Source organism: Stegodyphus dumicola, chromosome 2 (genome assembly GCF_044657685.1).
Source record: "Stegodyphus dumicola isolate Sdum_Otavi_A_Nest chromosome 2, ASM4465768v1".
Taxonomy (NCBI): Eukaryota; Metazoa; Arthropoda; class Arachnida; order Araneae; family Eresidae; genus Stegodyphus; species Stegodyphus dumicola.
Window position 1 is genome coordinate 54,359,924 of NC_140769.1, and position 7,105 is coordinate 54,367,028.

At 28.5% G+C, this 7,105-nt stretch overlaps 1 long non-coding RNA gene across 1 annotated transcript; it reads right to left on the minus strand.

Annotated features, from left to right (window-relative positions):
* Window positions 1-617: 617 nt before the first annotated feature.
* Window positions 618-6,408, minus strand: LOC146998442 (uncharacterized). Its single transcript, XR_015039301.1, has 3 exons — window positions 6,336-6,408; window positions 3,702-3,791; window positions 618-742 (listed from the first exon to the last, which is right to left on the minus strand). It is a non-coding gene; the product is annotated as an uncharacterized LOC146998442 (long non-coding RNA).
* Between the last annotated feature and the right edge of the window lie 697 nt (window positions 6,409-7,105).

Sequence of the window (7,105 nt, forward strand, 5' to 3'; positions counted from 1 at the left end):
ATTTATTAATTCATTTTATTTTGAGGTGAGCTTTTATTCAACTCTCAATGTCAACGAGAATGTTTAGTTCATTTTTTATTTGGTCTCAAAAGAGAAATCAAAATACGTGGATTTATGAATCAAAATACATGAGAAATCACAGTGAGAAAAGCACTGCTACCTTCAACTGTGATTATATATAACAAATGCAGTGAATTATAGTTAAAAAATAGTGAAAATATTTATATTTCTGAACTATTTCATATATAACATTTTCAGTTTCGCATATGTGGCAATTTAAGAACTTTTTTAAAATTTTTTGAAATATCTGCAAATTTTTGTATCTTCAAGGAAAGCTTATTCTTTCACCTTTAGTATATAAGTAATGGTAATTTACCAGATAAAATTACTTAATGGGGAATACAGAAAAATATCTAACCACTTACCTTTGTGACTTCATCTGCAAAGACACTAAAAAAGTAGTTCAGCTAAATCTGCTATAATAAATATTTATAATAATGCTAAATTATGCAATATCTATTAATATGACAAATTTTTGTAAAGCTATTTATTTGGATGAAAAATAAACACATTCAGAAATTTATAGCATTATATTATGATTAACAAAGGAAAAACACTTTTCAAAATTCAAAATAGTTTTTATTAATCCAATTTATCACATTTTATTTGAATTCATGAAAAACAATCTTATATCCATGTATTCTTATGTATATAAGATCTCTGTCATTGCCTTTCACAGCACCTAAAATTAAAAAAAAACACTCACAATTACTATATGTGAATATAATTCATAATTAAATTTAAACAAATGACTATTAGAATGCAAATTAAAGGAAGCATTTAAAATATTTTAACATTTAGTACCTATAAACAGAGTAGCAATTATTTGATTTTTCGATTATAGTAAAATAAACATGGGGAATGCCTTTTAAAATTTTTTATGTCAGAAAATAAACTCAAACAACCAGCTGAACATATGAGCAGTTTTATCAATCAGCCACTGGTAGGTAACCTGGATACTGAATCAACATATAAAGTTGCCAAGATAAAGAGAGAAACAAAATTATGATAATTACATCTTACCTATTCATAAAACTATTTTAAATTTAATGTGTAGGCAAGTCCAAAAAGAGTGAGAATAAATTTATTTTGCAACACAAAGTAAAGTCTTGCAGAAGCAAATAAAACTTGTCTCATGAGATTGGCAAGTAAAAAATAATTAACTGCATCTGGTAACATTTATCTGACAACACATAAGTAATTGTTAGCTACGTGCAGAAAATAAAATCTGATCATGATAAGCAATATGCAATTTTAAACTTTTGAATTTAACTGCAGAAATCTACCAAAGAAGTATATTTTATGAAAAAAATCTCAGTTGTCCCTGAGTGCTGAAAACCCTAGCTATGACTCTGAATCTGATCAGGTTAATGCAATTTTAAACTTTTGAATTTAACCGCAGAAATTTACCAAAGAAGTACTTGTAACAGTAGTAAATGAAGATGTGGCTAATCTTCACTGTATGGTACACCTTGGTTTCTGTCTGAAAAAAAATCGCAAAGTGATATTGGTTGTTTGTGAAATGTGGAAGCCCATTGCGTCAAATAAGTTTTTCGGTAACCCTAATGTTGATAATGTTGGCGAAAGTAAGTAGCCTTTGGGAAAAAAAACTTTTTTTTTTGTCAATAAAAAGGAGTTATTTCTGCAAATATTGCCAACGTGCTGTGATAAATTTAGCTACTTTTTTTAATAGTAAACCTTTTGTACGGTCCCAGGTTTTTGGTTCTTACCATTCTTTTCAATTGCTGTGTCTGGTTGCACAGAAGTGGTATGGTCTTGTATTTTGAACATGCATTTATTATTTTGGTGTGGGTACCATTGTTTGAGTATGTCTGAGGTGACTAAGAGACGAAAAATTTAATTGAATTGCTTACCTGGGGGATGGTGGTGGGAAGCCTAAACATATGCATGTGAATAAAAAGGTATGTTAAAAAAATGACATTTCATTTATTTTTTTGTCTCTGTGTGTTAATTTTTGTTAGAAGATTTGTTGTTTAATGTTTTTATGTTAGGAAATATGTATTTTTGGTAACTTATTCCTCTCTGTGTATTTTTGGTTGTCTGTGTGTTAAGACAGTGGCGAATTTTTTCTGGTAACTATGATATTTTTAACTTTTTGATTTTCTTAAAGTGAAAATAGATCAATGTGTACATGGACAAAGTTAAGGCAGTGCACAATGCCCAGTTTGTGCAGTTCTCTGTTTTAATAGGTTGATGTATACATGGACACAGAGTTTGTGTATGTCTTTGACTTCTTATTTTGGTTTTGTGTAGCGGCCACCTTGAAATTGGTGTCGATCCTCTCAGGTGACGATCTTGATATATAAAAAAAAAGAAACGATTTGCCAAGGGTTACAGTAGAGTAAATTTTTACCAAAGATGTTCTACCATAATCACCATTTCAGTGGTTTAAACACAAGTGGAGCACTATGCAGACATGAAGATTTGAGTTTTGTTTACACAGCATGATGTTTTAGGCACTCCAGCCATTACAGTGAACAAAATTATAATAAACATAGCCACAATAATTGTCTATAAATATTGATGTATAACACTGCATTAACTAATATATTTCTTATGCTAGTATATACAGAATCCTTAATCGAAGGGAAAATCAGAAGACTGTGCATGCATTTTCCTTTAACTGAAACATGGATTTGACCATACAAATCTCAGTCTTACGGGACATGCCACACTATGCAGATAGACAGTAAAAAGTGCTTGTGTTGTTTTTATTTGTTAGAGGTATGAAATAAATATACTTCTAGATTTTAATTTTTTCTTTTCTTGTTTTACATTTGGATTACCTATCAAAAAGTAAGGAATTTTGATATTATTACAATATCGGAGTTAAAATAACAATTATTGGACATGTTAAAGTAATGAAAATTTTAAATTAGGTTAAAAAGTAACCCTTAATGTGGCATATTTTTGAATTAAACTCTATCGACATTAAAAACAACAAAATGTCCCTCATTATTAAGGACTTTAATTAACTAATTTTAAATATGGAGCTATGAATGAATTTTTTCCCTTGCATGTTATAATAACTGAAAAAAAAATTACTCTGATACAGTCAAAATTCCTAAATGCAAGTACATAAAATTTACTTTAGCAATTTAAAGAGATGAGACACACTGAACACATGAATAAATTTCTATCAAAGAATAATTTATTAAATTTGGCCCGTTCCATAGTAAACTTTAACTATTAGATTACATTAATACACCATGTTATCAGTTTGAAAAGCAAGTCATATGCCAGATCTTGGATGTAAAAGAAATGCACAAAATAATATACAGATTATTGAAAAATGATGTATACCAATGTTTAAAGATATGATTAAATGTAACAGAAAATTTACTGTCACAACCACATTTTTAAGTGAAATGTATTATTTTAACATTTTACAATATTTAAGGTATGGTATTAAATGCAACATTATGTGCCTGGATATAAGTTAGTAAATTAAAAAATAATAATAATAATAATAATAATAATAATAATCAAAGAATGAATGTCATGAAAAATTTCAAAAACAAGCAGAATTTAATTTAGACCTTTAGACACTTATGATAAATAAATTTGAGAATTCTTCACCCAAAATTAAATTATAATTAACTAAAACCAGTTTGACTGACCTTCTACAAAATCCTTCAGCTGCAATTTTTTCTAGCTTGAAAACCAAATTCTTCTCCACATGGTAATAACATCTTAACCAGTTGAAATTCCTGCAGAAAGTTTGATAACAGAGTAATAGAATTGATAGAATAGAAAAATTAACACAAAAGTATAGAACATCACTTAAACTTAACATTATTACAAATTTTGGTGCTTTCTAACTATCTGCAAAGCTGTGAAAATTGGCAAAATGGTTTATGGTTCATATCTACTGCTCTGTTCACAAGTAGTAATTCAAATAAGCACTTTATAAGAAACAGGAAATTTTAGGATGCACACACACAAAAATATATACATTGGGTCAATATTCACATATTTTTCATTCAATGGAATACTATTCAGAAATAAAGATTAAATATAAAGCATGTAAATACATGTGTGTGGTATGCATATTCATAGTTTGCTATTATAGTGTGCATACTCTTGCTGTTTTAGCATAAGTTGAAGCTGTGAGGGCAGATGATAAGAAAGTATCAGAATTTTTCATGTATAAGAAAAGATTGCCCTGACAATAGTATCTCAATTGTTTAGCACTGACATTTACATAGCGCATTAGAAATATATAGTAATATATGTATAATAAAAGATAATTGCATATTATTAATTCATTTTTTAAATGCCAAACTTTAACAATTCTTTTACATATAATTAAACAGAATTCTTTCACATGAACATCTAAAATCCATTCTTAACTAAAGAATAAATAATAAAACCATGTAAATTTCTTATCCCATCATTTCCGAAATGTCTACTTCTGAAAGTTCCCAGCATTTCTCAATATATTATTAAATTACTAAACTAAGCATCAATGATCGTCATGTTCGCTAATGTGGCAATATCTTTCACACTTCTTTGTTACCACAAATAACAAGTAGGCTTCAATAAATCTTTAACTGTTACATGCTACTTTTGTCTAAAATTTGTACAAATACTAAAATTAAATGAGCTCTTTATAATATGCTCAAAGAAATAATTTTGTATGAAAATTTGTATGTTATATATTGGCCTGATTAATGATTCAGGAAATAATTTGGTTTTTCAAAGTGCTTCCAATAATTCAAATTTCAGCTTGTGTCAAAATAAAATCTATAACACAAAGATAAGCAAATTTCCTTATGAACAATGCATTTTAACATTATTCAATCACTGGCAATCACACAGTACTGATTGCTTCAATAAACATTACTGTAATTGTGTTATTTAAAAGACTGTAATGTTTTAATTATTTCCTTAATTAAAACATTACCGTCTTTTCCTCCTTCTAACACCAAAAGAAAACCCAGATAAGAAATATAAAAATATCAGTAAAAATAAATTATATTATTGAATAACACTTTACATTAATTACACTTATGCATATATTATTTTATTATAAATTATTTCAAAATCAAAGAAGAGAAGGGGAAGAAACTTTAATATTGACATTTCTAAAATGATATAATAAACATTAATCATTTAGTACAGTTTGTTATTTCAGGCAAAAAGAATTCATTTTTCTGGATAGCATTTATATTTCCATCTCACTTTCAATGAAACATTAAGAGAAATGCATATAATTTAAACACCAGTTTATTTTATTTATCAGACAGATTATGTCAACTCGAAAAAACCTATCATTAAAATTCGGTAGTAATAATTCTGAATGTTAGGCAACTTGCAAGATTCAACAAAAATTATCAATACTTTTATTATAATGACAATACTACAGTAACATGAACATAAAATTAAACTGCATATAACTATAAAATAAGCCAGCATATAATAATGGTGCATTGGTTTCTAAAACAATGGGCTCGATGAAAAAATACATGTATTATGGTAGCTATTCATATTCTTCAGCTTTCCTAATATTCTCATGTTCACTTTACATAACTAAAGTATCTAAAATACAATAAAAATGCAAACAATATTTATGAGAAAATGTTAAAAGCAATCATAAGCATTTGATTGAATGACCATATTTTGTCTTCCTGCAAGTCGAATCTTAAAATGATATGCAGTTTGAAAAATGCTTAATCCTTTTATAAAATATTCAAAAAAGATTAAAAAAAGGTACTGTTCTGTTATCAGGACCGGGTTCAGAATTGTATTTATGTATGCTTGTATATTTGTATGTTTGTGTGTCTACATATACACATCTATGCACATACTTACGATCACAGGTTCATATATTTCCGATTCTGGTCCCAAAACAGAACAGTACCCCCCAAAAAACTTGAATTACAAACTAGATTAAGATAATGTTTCAACCATACATATTTTGGACAAAACAATGCAAACTCTTATTTTTATACAATTGTTCAAACTATTTAACATAAATTTATTGCTGCAATAAAATAATAAGCAATCTGATCACACATATTATTTTGAAACTGAATGCATAAACTAGACTAAAAAAAATTCAGTCATAAACATTTGGATAGCAGGGCAAATTAGATATTTGAAAAGACAGCCAGCCACTGAGATACACGTAATTCACGACAGAATGGTAACAATTCATAAAACTGTGAAACATTTAACTGTCAAAATGACATAAATAACATAAATTCGAAAAGCAAAAAAAGTAAACATACAAGTATTACAACTGAACTTACCGTTCATGCAACAGAAAATATCCATACAAGTTAACTTCATGGCGCAGCCATTTCGGATTTCGTTTCAAATCAGACAGATGTTTACGGATTTGCGGAAGAATACGAAGAACTATTAGTTTGCCGGATACACTGTGCAATGACGCGAAAGAATATAGTTCTGTAGAACATCCTACAGTATTCCGTAATAAACAGTACTATTTCCTAATTTTTTCTTTATCTAATTAATTAATTAATAGGGAAATAGTTAAATAATGCCGAATTCATTTTTAATGAAATGTAAAATTTTGCATGTATGGGAAGACCACCTTCCGTCCAATATTTGAGAATATAAACAAATTTATTTTGGAATCTGAGAGTATCAGTAAATAAATATATAGAATATCGCCTCTCAAACGACCACTTCTGAAAGTGACCAATAGTTCTGAGATTATAAATAAATATTGATATTAAGCATTATTTCTATAAGACGACCATCTCTATATAAGACCAAAGTTTCTAGAATCTTGGATAGTCATCAGAGATGTATCTTTACTGCGAAATTATCGCACGACTGTAATTCAATATCAATAACAGATCGCGCGATTGAAAAATATTTTTTGTCCTGTAATTAGGGAAAAAAATTTTTCCTTATGAGGTATTTCTCCCGCTTTCCTAGCGTGCCTTCGTGGTGTAATAGTACTGCACGCTGGGCCGGTATTTCAGAGGTCCGTGGTTCGATTCACGGCGAAGGCGGTTGCTAATTTTTCATCTCTACGGCTTCCCAAAAAAAT